The sequence below is a fragment of the Rattus norvegicus genome, chromosome X (genome assembly GCF_036323735.1).
Source record: "Rattus norvegicus strain BN/NHsdMcwi chromosome X, GRCr8, whole genome shotgun sequence".
Lineage (NCBI taxonomy): Eukaryota > Metazoa > Chordata > Mammalia > Rodentia > Muridae > Rattus > Rattus norvegicus.
In genome coordinates, this window is record NC_086039.1 from 79,640,279 (window position 1) to 79,654,755 (window position 14,477).

Here is a 14,477-nt window from a genome sequence, read left to right on the forward strand (position 1 = left end):
AATTGTTATTCCCTTTCCCGGTTTCTGGGCCAATATCCCCCTAACCCCTCCCCTCCCCTTGTATATGAGTGTTCCCCTCCCCATCCTCCTCCCATTACCGCCCTCCCCCGAACAATCACGTTCACTGGGGGTTCAGTCTTAGCAGGACCAAGGACTTCTCCTCCCACTGGTGCTCTTACTAGGCTATTCATTGCTACCTATGAGGTTGGAGCCCAGGGTCAGTCCATGTATAGTCTTTGGGTAGTGGCTTAGGTCCTGGAAGCTCTGGTTGCTTGGCCTTGTTGTTCAGATGGTCTCGAGCCCCTTCAAGCTCTTCCAGTCCTTTCTCTGAGTCCTTCAACGGGGGTCCTGTTCTCAGTTCAGTGGTTTGCTGCTGGCATTCGCCTATGTATTTGCTGTATTCTGGCTGTGTCTCTCAGGAAAGATCTACATCCGGTTCCGGTCGGCCTGCACTTCTTTGCTTCATCCATCTTGTCTAATTGGGTGGCTGTATATGTATGGGTCACATGTGGGGCAGGCTCTGAATGGGTGTTCCTTCTGCCTCTGTTTTAATCTTTGCCTCCCTATTCCCTGCCAAGGGTATTCTTGTTCTCCTTTTAAAGAAGGAGTGAAGCATCCATATTTTGGTCATCCTTCTTGAGTTTCATGTGTTCTGTACATCTAGGGCAATTCAAGCATTTGGGCTAATAGCCACTTATCAATGAGTGCATACCATGTGTGTTTTTCTGTGATTGGGTTACCTTACTCAGGATGATATTTTCCAGTTCCCTCCATTTGCCTATGAATTTCATAAAGTCATTGTTTTTGATAGATGAGTAATTTGAATCCCTTCTTGAATTCCAGATGAATCCCCAAATGTAAGCCCTCCCTCCCGATACTTGGTCAATGTTACTTACTTCAAGATGCCCCAGAGTGAGACAGCAAGATTCAGGTCAATGCAGAAGCAAGAGGTTTATTTTCTGGTGTATCAGGATGATCCTCAATAAGTCCCTCAAGGAAAGTGACCCAAACAGCTATAATAAGAAGCTTTTATACTTTTTAGGGGTACAGGTTACATCAGCAGGGTTACAGTTTAAACTTATTGCCTAAGCATATTGACCTTTGAAACTATTGGCTAGCAAGCGTGGGCAGATTATGACATATATTCAAACTCTATCTGGAACCAGAGGGTCAGGTGACTATCAGTCAGTACATTCTGCAGTTTTTCAAGAATGTTCCTGTTCCTCTCAGATGGAGAATGGAACTTGGCCTATCTTTGACCAGAGGCAGAAAGCTGGGACTTGGCCTAGTCTTGACCCAAGGCAGGTGGGTATAAGGCTGGCAAAAGCCTACAGGGTCCTTCAATGTGTGTGTGTGTGTTTGTGTATGTGTGTGTGTGTGTGTGTGTGTGTGTGTGTATCAAACAACTCTTTTTCAAACCTATATGAATTTCTTTATGTTCTTTATGTATGTAACTTTTATTTGCCTGATGTAATTGTCATCTCAAATGCTTACTGCTTAGAGGTCTCACCCTTCCTAGTTCTTTCTGAATTCTAACTGGCTGGTTCAATTCAGCTGCTGTGAATTTAAAATCTCTCCAAGATGACTGGTTCAAATATGCTTTTCTTGGCTTGGGTCTCAATTGCTTTCCTTGGAAAAAATGACCCTGAACTCTATGACTGAACTCTCAACTGAACTATATGGAACTATATGGAACTGACTGACTGGTTCAGCTGATCCTGAGTTGCTCTTAAATAGACTCTTTTCCTGATTGTTCTCCTAAAAGTTGGGTATATATTCTCTCTGACTCATCCTTTTTTATTTGATAGAACCTAATTCTATTATACAGATATTATATCTATATCAATATATTAGATATAGATTGTATCTATAATGTAGATAATATAATATATAAACTAAAGACAATGTATAATTTAATTAAATATATATTTTATGTATTATATAATTATGATATATAGTACATATAATTATAATTTGTTATATTTTATAATATATTTTATTATAGAATATGGTTATAGACATCTATATCTGAATTATAGAATTCAATTCTATATAATTTAGAATTTATAATTATATTTATATAATATAGATAATGTAGTATAATATAGATGTAAATAAATCTATTTAAGGGGCAGACAAATTTGTCACTTCATCTGACCCTGAATTAGACATTTCCTTCGAACATGGCTGTTTCCTTCTACAAACTAATTTTACCTTCATTGTTTGGTATAAAAATTTGTCCGAAGGACATTTCTGTATTCCAGACAGAAGGATTAGTGTTGTGTCATTCCAGCTCAAAAACAGATCTAAAAGGTCTTTGGATGTGACCCTTTGCTAGAACAGCCAAATTGTTGGATTAAAATTCCTATACATCTTGAAAAAAAAAAAACAACAGTAGATGAAGAAGTAAAAAGAAAGTAGAAGGGCAAGAAATTCAAGGGTATGTTAGTGAGTTTCTTCTTTACATAGTGCAGTTTAAATAGAGGGAGTGGTATCATTAGAGAAAAATTCTATCCAGGTAATCTTGTAACCTATAAAAGGAAGTAGCCCAAGGGATTTTCTCCATCTAAAAGGAATCAACAATCCAAAGCTTGTGCAAATCCAATTCAAGGAGGGGGCCTCATTGAATTCCAAGCAAATAGAAACATTTGACACCTTTGACCACCCACTTAGATCAGGCTTTAAACTATAACACTACTGGAGAAAGGGGTTGCTGTATTTCTTCCTACATTTAAGGAACTCCACTGATGCATGTGGCAGTAGAGTACTTGCTTGGAGGGCTAGAAAGGACATTGCATGATACTGTAAAGGTGAGATGTGGCTTGTTTTGGAGACCCCAAGTTGTTGGAGATGTCAGAACGATGGGACACCTGCCAGGGAAAACTACATTCTATGGAACCAGCCAGGACAAAGAGATGTGTTGGAGTCCACAAAGCTGGATGGAGATATAAAGAGATATCACAGTCTGGATATGAATTTTTTTTCCTGCTTTTCTGGGATTTGGTCTTGTTTTCGTCCAGTATTTTCTCATTAAAGAGTAGTCTTTTTGTACTTTTAGAATGGTAATGTATATTCTGTCATTGGATATGTTAGAGATAAGCAAATTAATTTTTGCTTATACTTGGTGTACAGTTAAGAGATCACCTTAAATCTCAGAGGAGTTTTAGACTTTGGGGGTTTAAATAGTCTTGAGACTGTGAAAGACAGCGATTTTTGAAGTTGGACTAAGTACATTTTGCATTATGTTATGGCTACAAGCCTATGAGGTCCAGGGAGTGAAACGTGGTGGTTTAAAAAAGAATGATTCCCAAAGACTCATATATGTTAATGTTTGCTTTCTAGTTTACTGACTGTTTAGAAAGGATTAAAAGGTATGGCCTTTTTTGGATATGGTGTGTCACTGGAGGTAGACTTTGAGGTTTCAAAAGACTGGTGTCTGGTCTAATCTCTCTCTCCCTCCCTTCCTCCCTCCCTCCCTCCTCCCTCCTTCCCTCTCTCTCTTGCTCTCTGCTTCCTATATAAGCACTTAGCTATATTGCCTTAACTCCAATTCTTCCTGCCTTTTGCTATGATTTCTACTGTGATGATAATAGACTAACCTTCTGAAACTCTAAACAAGTCCCAAATTAAATGCTACCTCTCATAAGTTGGTCATGCTGTCTCTTCAAATCAATGGAAGAGTTTCTTGAACTTTTCTTATAGTTTTAATTTATAAACATGAGACCAGTACTTTCATAAAATAAGTACATAACTGCCTATCTGTTGACTGTCTTAATGAGTGAATGTACCTCTTAGACTGAGTTCTTGTATTGATGATAAAAGATACTAATTTAAATTTAAATAGAATCTAGAATCAATTAAAATATTGAAGAGTTGGATAATAAAAGAGAAAAATACAACAGTAGGATAAGTGACTAGTATGTAAAATTATAACACTAGCAGAACTGTTTAGAAATGTTTCTTGCTTATGTTGTCATTAGGGTTTTTAGAAGAATAAGTGAAGAGTATAGGAATATCAGATAAGTAGAGACAATAAAGAATGAATTTATCCTTCAAATGGAGTTCTTTTATAAGAAACTCCACTGTCTTAGTTACTATTCCATTGCTGTGTAGAGAACCTATGACCAAAAACTGTATAGAAGATAGCCTTTAATAACAAATAACAAAAAAGATTTCAAGAATTTGAAAGGAGCTAGGGAAATATGGGGGATGTTAGAAGAAGGATAGGAAAACGAGTATTGATGTAACATTATCTTGATTAAATATTTAAGTAATAAAATACATATGTATATGAAAAACACAAATTATAATATATGCTATGTAACTCACATGTGCCTCAAGGACACATGCAAACAGAAGGCAATGAAGTGGGAAGTATAGTCCATGTATAAGAGAGTATGAATATCTTTACACTTATTAAAAAGAAGGACTTTTCATCAAAATCTCGCAAAATAGATAAAGGGTGTACTTAGATAGTTCATCAAATGGACTTAACGATTCTAAGAATATATGTCCACAATATCAAAGCGCAAAGATGTTGGAATAGTAACAAAACTGAAATAAGAATTAACAATATAAGAGTATGCAGTATCAATAACTCATCCTCAATGACAAATCACGAGTGTCTTTTATTCACATATGTTTAAAAGATAAGCTTGAAAGATATAGACTAAATGTATCCAAAAACCACAAAAAGCATGACATTTATCTGCAGCATTACATACATTTTCTTAAGTATTTTCATTGATAATTCTTCAACTACATCATAGATTAGAAAAAAATCACATTTTCATAAACTTGGTAATGGGACTGAAATTGTAACAAATACTTTTGATCAAATTACTTAAAAGAAATAAACAATGAAGCACATTAGGACATTCACAAATACATGGAAGTTAATCATCTGTTGATTAACTAATGGATCAAAGACAATATGAAAAAGGAATAAATATTGTAAGACAAATAAAATGGACATATAAAATACCATTGAGTGTGAAAAGTAGTTCTAATAAAAAATCTCTATAAATTGAATAATGCTAAGAAAAACATTTTAAATGAACTTCTTAATTTTACAACTCAAGTTAGCTGAACAAAATATGTAAAAGAAGACTCAATGCAGCATAAAAAGTGAAACTGGAAATTCACAGAGGCAATAAAAAACAAGTACTAAAATGACCACAATAAATAAAAAGAAAAAGAAATAATGGATTTTAAACACAAGGACAACAAACTTGTTAGATTAACCAAGACAAAAGGAGAGACAAATCAAAACAATGAATGAAAGAAGAGAAAAATACAATTTTTGTCAACTTGTAGACAACATATTATTTTTTTATTTCTGGATATTATAATTTCACCATTTCCCTTTTCTTCCTCTAGTCCATACTATATAAACTTCTTGTTCTCCTTGAAATTCATTGTTTCTTTACCTTTAGTTATATATGTCTGTGTGTATATCTAAATATAGGATAACACAAATTGACATGGTAAAATGAGGGAAATGTAAACATAGAATTACAGTCAACTATGAAATGATGAGAGCAGGACAAATAATCTTCCTCAGTGGAAAGCACTGGATTCAATACCAAATGCTCATCCTGCAAACATACCTGCAAGAGGCTTTATATGGATATTACAATTTATCTAACTTACATAGGGAGCATTTCCAGACAGCTATTAATGAGGATTACAAAACTTTAAATAAGCAACTTAGAATAAACGGATATATTCCTAGAAACAAGCTATCAGGGCTACATTATGAAAAAAATACAGTATCTGAGCAGATAGTAAATAAGACAAAGAATGAGTAGCTAAAAAGCCCTATCATGTCATTTGACTATTATATTCTGTCAAGATTAAGGAAATCAATTTGCACCTTTACAAAAAATGGCAAAAAAAAAAAACTCATCTAAACCCATTTCAGAATCACAGCATTGCATTGCCCTCAGAAAAAATATACTTTGAGAAACGAAAATCATAGGTTAATGTGTCTGGCATATCTAGAAGTAAAAATACTCAAAAAATCAATGGCAAACAAAATTAAATGGCATAAAGAATGATCATACATTGAGATTAAGTGAAATTTTCCTCTGGGATGCAAAGGTTTTTGGGTGTGTGTGTGTGTGTGTGTGTGTGTGTGTGTGTGTGTGTGTGTGTAAATTAATGTTACATACCAAAATAACAGACAAATGGATTAAATTTTCATTATCACAGATGGATGAGAAAGTTATTTTTAAAATTTAATAAAATTTTATGATAAAAGGTCTCAACAAGAATAATGGTTTCAAGAAATATATGTTCAATAGTAGATATGAGTGCTAAATACTAATATCTTCAATATGCAATTTTAATGTTTTTCCATTCAGCTAATAAACAAGATATATGTGTTCATTTTACTTGATTTCATTCTGGTCTCTGGCTAGAGAAATTTAGCAAGAATACATATAGATCATCCAATATGAAAAAGAAAAAGTTGACTTGTATTTTTTGTTGTTTACTTGTTTATTTGCTAATAGAATGATCTTTGTACTGAAAACCCAAAATGTATACTTTAAAAGTACTAGAACTGATAAAAAATTTGAGGCATATCAAATCAAGTTTAAAAATCAGTTACATTTTGTAAAATACAAACTATTCATAAAAACAATCTGGAAAAGATGTCATTTGAATTGAATCACAAAGAGTGACATGCTTAGAAATAAATTTAATCAAAGAGTTACCTGAAAGGTCTTTAAACTGAAATGAATAAAATGTTAACTAAAAGCACAGAACTAGAATTCTATTTAATATTAACGAATGGTGAATCAATATTGTTAAAAAGTTTATATGTCCCAGAGAAATTCAGAGACTCAATGCAATCTCTATCAAAATTGCAATGGCATTTTCACAGGTATATGAAAAAGATCCAGAACTTTTCTGTAAGTACAACTGGGTCAGAATAACCTACATAATCTTCAGGAAGGACGAAGCTGAAAATACCTTATTCCCTATTTTTCTAATAAATAACGAAGCCATAATAATAAAAAATAACAATAGAACAACATGTGTATATTCTGAACAAATTTTTGACAAGAACTTCAAATAGGAATAGGTATTCTTTTAATTATAAAGATCTGAAATCATGAAGAAAGAAGAAAAGGTTTTTGATATTTGTTTTCATAATAACTTTTGGGATATGAATGTACATGTATCAGGATCAAAAGTAAATATATGTACTGGAGAGTTGGATCAGCAATTAAAAGCATGTTTTCCTCTTACAGAGGACCCAGGTAGGCACCGACCACCCACATGAAAGCCTATAGTCACCCATATGAAAGTCTACACTAACCCATAACTCCTGTTCCAATGGATCTGGTGTCCTTTCCTGACCCTTTTTGGCACCAAGCATGCATGCGTACAGTACACATACAAACATAAAGGCAAACATTCATTCAAGTAAAAACTAAATAATTTTAAAAAGCTTTTCAAAGTAAAGATAAATAAGTGAGAATACACAAAATTTAAAACAACAACAACAACAGCAACAACAACAACAACAAAACAGTTCTGCAGAGGAAAAAGTAAACCAGTTATCAAGGAGGAACAAAGGCAATATGTGAAATGGAAGAAAATATTTGTAAACCAATATTTATTCAATAGAAAAATATACTAATAATTTACAAACCTAAGAAACTAAACATACAACATTTTTCAAAAATAAAGAAAGATTCAGACAACCTTTAGGTTGTTTGTGGGTTCTAAAACTAAAGTCCATTGTCTGAAGCTGTTAAACATCACTGATCAGCACAAAAATGAAAATGAAAACCAAACTTACCTATCACCTCAACCCATAAGGACAGCTACTATTAAAAAGCAGGTAATAAATGTTGGAAAGCGTAAAAAGAAGCAAAGAGGGCTCTTCATAAACAATAATGAGAGTGTAAATAGTAACGACTATGGTAATATGTAGTACTTTCTAAAATATTAAAAAATATATATAAGTATTACTTGAGTCAAGTATCTTACTACTCAGAACATATCCAAAGAAAATGAAATAAATTTGGGAAACTATATGTGCTGATAGTGTGAGATTTTACTATTATAATCAATTCAAAATGCCTGCCTACTATCAAACTATCATACTGCATATCTTAAACACATTTCTGTCAGTTATAATTAAGTGAAACTGAAACAATTATGGTTTTAAATTAATGATATTTGTGTTTCATGAATTCCTCTTGTTCTGAAATGAGCACTTACTATAGATTAATTACTATATTCAATTATATAAGCTATATAATTTCCTTATACCATAGTATTTAATGGTTGTTATCTCATGGCCCAACAACCATTTGTGAAACATTCCTTCTAGAGAGTGAATACTCTCAAATCTACAAAGACCTTATATTGGAACATAGCTAAAAAATCTCTGGGAATCATCATAATCATCATGTTTAAAATGAGAAAAACTATATCCCTTGTGTTCTCTCTCTCTCTCTCTCTCTCTCTCTCTCTCTCTCTCTCTCTCTCTCTCTCTCTCTCTCTCTCTTCACCCCTCTCACCCCTCTCTTGTTTACATGAAATCGGCAGCAAAAAAGTTATTCTGAGTTATTCAGCTTCTGTGATATTAAGTAGTTTTTTAAACCTCAATTTGAATAGAGAGGAAAATTCTGTATGTACTACAAACAATTAAGGTTAAAGGAGTTATTGTGGTGAATTGGTGATCCCATGTAATTAATTATTTTTTAACAGACTTAATTCATTTATTTTTCTTGTATAAAAACCCTTATGTGGTAGCCACAGCTGGAGCCTGGGTCCTCTGAACAGAGACTCTGGTGTGGGTTTTCACAAGATGGTCAGTGAATTCCTGATAAGGAGACTTGGTGAACACAGTCTCTTTCCAGAGGTCAGGGGTCAGGTAGCTGTAGGTCTTGGAGATGGCATCAAAGGTGGCCTTGGCAAAGTTGCCCAGGGTGGCAGTGCAGCCCCAGGCTGAAGTGTAGCAGTCATCTATACCAGCCAACATCAGTAGCTTCTTGGGCACAGGAGCAGAGACAATGCCAGTGCCTCTGGGGGCACCAGCACAGAGTCCCAGCGGCCTGTCACTTTCCATGGCACAGTGTGGGACTTGCCAATCTTGTTCCCCCAGTAGCCTCTCCGCACTGGGACGAGCAAAAGCTTGGCCAGGATGATGGCCCCTCGGATAGTAATGGCTACCTCCTCGGAGCACTTAACACCAAGACCAACGTGGCCATTGTAGTCCCCCATAGCGACAAAAGCCTTGAACCTGGTCCGCTGGCCAGCCGGAGTCTCTGTCTGCACTGGCATGATTTTCAGAACCACATCCTTTAGAGATGCACCCAGGAAAAAGTCAATAGTCGGAGACTCCTTAATGGGCAGCGAGAACAGGTAGATCTCCTCCAAGGACTTGATCTTCATGTTCTTAACCAGGCGGCCCAGCTTTGTGATGGGGATCCACTCCTTGTCTTCAAGGAGGGCAAGGCCATGGCCTCGGGCAAGAATAAGAGGGAGAGTGCATAAGAGGGTTTTGAGGGAGGAAAAGGAATAAAGAAATGATGTATATTACATGTGTATCTGTTTAGAAATAGTTCTTTGGTGCTTCGGGCTAATCCAATCTTCATTGTCAGAATGCCAGGGTTCACTTCACAGGAATCATCAGTGGTAGGAACATCCACTCACAAACACCATTAGCAAGTCAGCAATGGCAGTTCGATACAGAAGAAACTGAGACACTCTGACAATCAGCGTGATTCCACAGGGAAGTGGCAAGAAGCCATTGGAATATCACAAGAAGTTCTATGACTTGTTTCTCTCTATGACATCAGCAAAGAAGGCAAAGTCAGTATCACTGCATTATCTGTGGAGAACAGTGTCAACAATGCCCAATGAAGATTAGCAAATTATGTCAGGGGGAACTAATACTATAGCACAATCCACTGTCTGTTGGGTTATTCATATACTTTCCCAACATCACATAACCTCTCAAATGTCTGCTCTAGCAAAATGTCACATGCCCCTTTTCCAAGGAGCATCCAGGAAAATATCACATGTCTGTTCTTAGTAAAACAACCTCTCACATGTGGGTCTCATCCAGACAACAGCTCATAAGATGGTTTCCAGAAAAAAATACACATGATGCAACTGAGTCTCCAAAGAAAACACATTTTCTTTTCAGGATACTATTACAGAAAACTACAACTGACAAACTATGTAGTTGTGTAGAAGACTCAAGCTAAAACGCCTACAATATTGTCACCTAAAGCTCAAGGATCATTCTGGCTGATTGTCTAAAAAATTGGAAGAACTAGAGAAAGTTTACTATGAGATTATGTCTCCTAGGAATGTTAGAAGCAACACCCATGAAGTACCACCAAGATGGCATGGTATGAGTTGAATAGAAAAATACCAATAGAAATCATCTTCCCTAGGGAAAAGCATACCAGTTCATTATCTAATAACAAATATCCTTAAAAACAAGTAAAAGAATAAGAGGGAGAGTGCATAAGAGGGTTTTGAGGGAGGAAAAGGAATAAAGAAATGATGTAATATAACTTCATGTAAAAGAAAGTAATTTTTTTTATTAACTCGAGTATTTCTTATATACATTTCGAGTGTTATTCCCTTTCCCGGTTTCCGGGCAAACATCCCCCTCCCCCCTCTCCTTCCTTATGGGTGTTCCCCTCCCCATCCAGAAAGTAATTTTTAAATGTAACAGAATATCCACTAAAACAAACCAAAATATTTCAATAAGGTAATATGGAAATGAAAGAGCAAGTTGCTGCTAGTTGCTAATAAAAGGCATTAAAAACTTGAAAAGTTTTCCTAATTGTCTCCCAATAATTACACCAAGGTGGGATGAAGTCTTCCACACTTGAAGCTTTTAGAGAGATACTTCAGTATTCATTTTTGTATACTGTTGAAGAATGCTTCTGATTTCTGAGCTATTTCCTGTTCTTTCCTGCATTTTTGTCCACTATGAAATAAGCTGCTTTATTCTACTATAGGCTTCTTGCCTGAGGTTCAGAGGAAATGCTAAGTGATCATGTGTTGGAATCCTTGAATGTGTGCCAAAATAATTTTTTTCTGCTTTACTTGCTTAAACTACGTGTTTCTTCACAGTTTTATATTGACAACACACACGGAAAATAATGTTATGGAAGAGTGAATTGACACAGGTAAGCATACACGCGATACAGAGATACTCTTTTAGTAATATTAATTTATATGTTAACTTTACTGGACTAGAAGAATGTCTAGATATTTGATAAAATTTCATTTGTAATTAGCAGGAAGGTTCATCTTTACCTTTTTGGATAGGTAAGGGACAAAAATAGACCAAAGTATGGAGGGAAGGCAAATATATTCTCTGTTTAAATTGATACCCATTTTTTTCCTTTCAAATGATATTGCTGCTCTTGGTTCTTAACCTTTTAAGCTCAAAGTAATATAAAATTGTTCAACTTAAGAGGCTCTTAAGTTTAAACTCAAGTTATTCTATCATTTCCTTGAGCCATTGCCTTTAAAACTATAAGTCAAAGTTTTGAAAAACTTTATACAAGCTGTATATTGCATAGTACATCACAGCAAACAATTTCTTTCATGATGTAATTCTACTAAGTTATATAAGACATGTAATATCCCTGTGTTGTGATGCTTTTAAGGGAAAGAAATATAAACACTATTGTGATTCAGGGACAATGTAACTTGGTAATTATTCTAGAAAGTCAGCTGTGTGACGGTTAGAAGTGTAGAGACCATCTCCAGTAAATAGGCACAGCCCACAGGTGAGGGATGGGGCCACCCACCCATCTCAAAAATTTTAATCCAGAATTGTTCCTATCTAAAGGAAATGCAGGGACCAAGAATGGATCAGAGACTGAAGGCAAGACCATCCAGAGACCATCCCACCTATGGATCCATCCCATCTGAAGACACCAAATCCAGACACTATTGCTGATGCCAAGAAGTGCTTGTTGACAGAAACCTGGTATAGCTATTCTCTGAGAAGCGTTGGGAGGCCCTTACAAATACAGATACAGATACAGTGAATCATTGGACTTAGCACCTGGACCACAATGGAAGAATTAGGGGATGGACTATAGGAGCTGAAGTGGTTTGCAACCCCATAGGAAGAAAAACAATATCACCAACCAGATCCCCCAAAGCTCCCAGTGACTAAACCACCTACCAAAGAGTACACATGGAGGTTACCCATGGCTCCATCTACATACATAGCAGAGGATTGCCTTAACTGGCATCCGTGGGACAGCCCTTGGTCCTGTGGAGATTCAAAACTCCAGTGTAAGGGAACGCTAGAGAGGTGAGGCAGAATGGGTGAGTGGGGAACAGCCTCATAGAGGCAAAGGAGAGGGGAAATGGGATGGGGGTTGTACAAGGGAACCTGGGAAGGGGGACAACATTTGAAATGTAAATAAAATAAGCAAAAAATATTTCACCTTTTACTTTCTATAAATAAATGAAGGATGTCTACTATCTGGTAGCTTTCTTGGATTCTGGAGGTAGAACATACACAGATATATAATTCGGAAATCAAATGGATACAAATTGGAAAGGAAGTCATAGACGTTAGAGGTGAAACAATAAACACCTTTATACTAAAAGAGCTTACTTAATTCATAAATATATACTCTAAATATTTATAATTATGGTCACAGTTAAGTATAGATCCTACCCTCTCATAACAGCAAGATCTCCTCGAAGAGACAGACCATTACAGAAAAGCACAACTGGGAGAAAATAAGTGAGGATACAGTCTCCAGCTGATATGTCTACAATACTACACTTTCACCTAAGGCTCAGGCATTACAGCCAAAGAGGGGCCAGGAATATGATAAGACCCAGAAGAACTGGAGTTTTGTTATTAGACTGTATAAGCTAACAATGTCCAAGAAGCTATTCTCTAGAAGTCTCAATATGGCTCTCTCCCCGATGGGATTTGGGTACAGAGCCCTCAGATTCCTTCTATCTTGGATAAAAGCATAGTTGACCCACACCAAAGTCCTATCACATGAAAATTAAGGTTTTAATAATGTCACTATTTGTGTCCTTAATACTTTCAAGTAGTAATAGTTGAGAAGAAATAAAGTAATAATAAAATAAATAGTAGAAAACAAAACAAAGAAGCAATTCATACTCAGACAAATTGCAAAGAGAATTTTAGTTCATGCTAATGTCTTACTCTCTTTACATTTGGGTCAAAATATCAGCCAACTGTTGTGATTGGTTCTCTGCTACTATACAAAATACCCATGTAGGAAAGAAAGGATATTTATTATTCAATACAGCTTCAAGTCAATATTCTCACGTCAGTTTTAATGGGCTAAAGTATCCACAAACTTGCCCCCTTTAGTATGGTTCTAGGTGAATGAATTTCCATCTCTCATTTAGCTTCTTACATCTATTTAATTGGGATAGTCCACTCCTTTAATTTAAAAGCCAGTTGTGTAGCAACATCTATCTTTAACTGTGGCCCTTTATTATTATATATTTCTTATCCTTTCTCTGCTTTCAAAACCGTATCTTTGACTCTGATCCTCCTATCCCTCTTGTCTTTAAATTTACAGGGTTACATTTCCTATCTCCATAGGTAACCTTGACTAATAACACTATATCAAGACTCTTAGGTTAGTGACATTTTCAAGTCTATTTTACCACGAAATAAATATTCACATTTCTCTGGAATGCTCAGTTGTGCACATCATTAACCAAGCAGTATTATTTTGCTTGCCAAGTTGCCCCTCTGGCTATCCATGTCCTTTCCACATACAAAAAGAAGTACCTCTTTAAAGCCTTAATTCATTACATAAGTATAATGGAGGAGTTGTTCAAAAATCTGTATAGAAAAGAGATGTAAGGCTTGTATAATAGCCCATGAGGGTTGTGAAATTGTCACTTGAGTATCCTTTAATTAGGAAACATAGAATACTCAAAACTCCAAATTCTATATGTCTAGATTTACTATTACGTCTGTGATGAGGCAATGTGTACAATTATGCAGGAAAAAAAATCCAGAATTCTAATTTCAAATTAAATTTGAGTAGCAGAAAAAACAAATGAGTAATCTATGAAATAGATTTTAATAAATGTATTATTTATTAAAAATTCAAATATTTTAAGAAATTGATGCTCAAACACTCAGCCTTGCAGATATAATTCAGTTATATTCAAAACCTGTAAAATTCTAATTTTATTAAGTGTTTTGATGCTAAGCTGGAAACCTTATCCAAAATGGGGTCTCTAGCTCTTCAAATACTCACTTTCCTTACGTCTATCTTGATTTAAACGCAAAATTAAAATGTTTCTGTAACAACATAGAAATACACAAATATTCTAAGTATTATATTTCATTAGTAATTAATACCTTAAAATTTAGTGTCTTTTGTTCTATAATCTTCCATTTAAGTGGTAAGCCTCTATGTACAGAATAGAATAGAAAAGTTGATTTGTAATGAAATATG

The 14,477-nt window shown here is 35.2% G+C and overlaps 1 long non-coding RNA gene and 1 pseudogene across 1 annotated transcript; one reads left to right on the plus strand and one right to left on the minus strand.

Moving 5' to 3' along the window:
* The first annotated feature begins 1,134 nt into the window (after nt 1-1,134).
* LOC120099256 (uncharacterized) lies at nt 1,135-14,154 on the plus strand. The gene is made up of 3 exons (XR_005498329.2): nt 1,135-1,305; nt 11,119-11,174; nt 11,846-14,154. It is a non-coding gene; the product is annotated as an uncharacterized LOC120099256 (long non-coding RNA).
* Nucleotides 8,723-9,432, minus strand: Rps2-ps23 (ribosomal protein S2, pseudogene 23; annotated as a pseudogene).
* Nucleotides 14,155-14,477: the final 323 nt, after the last annotated feature.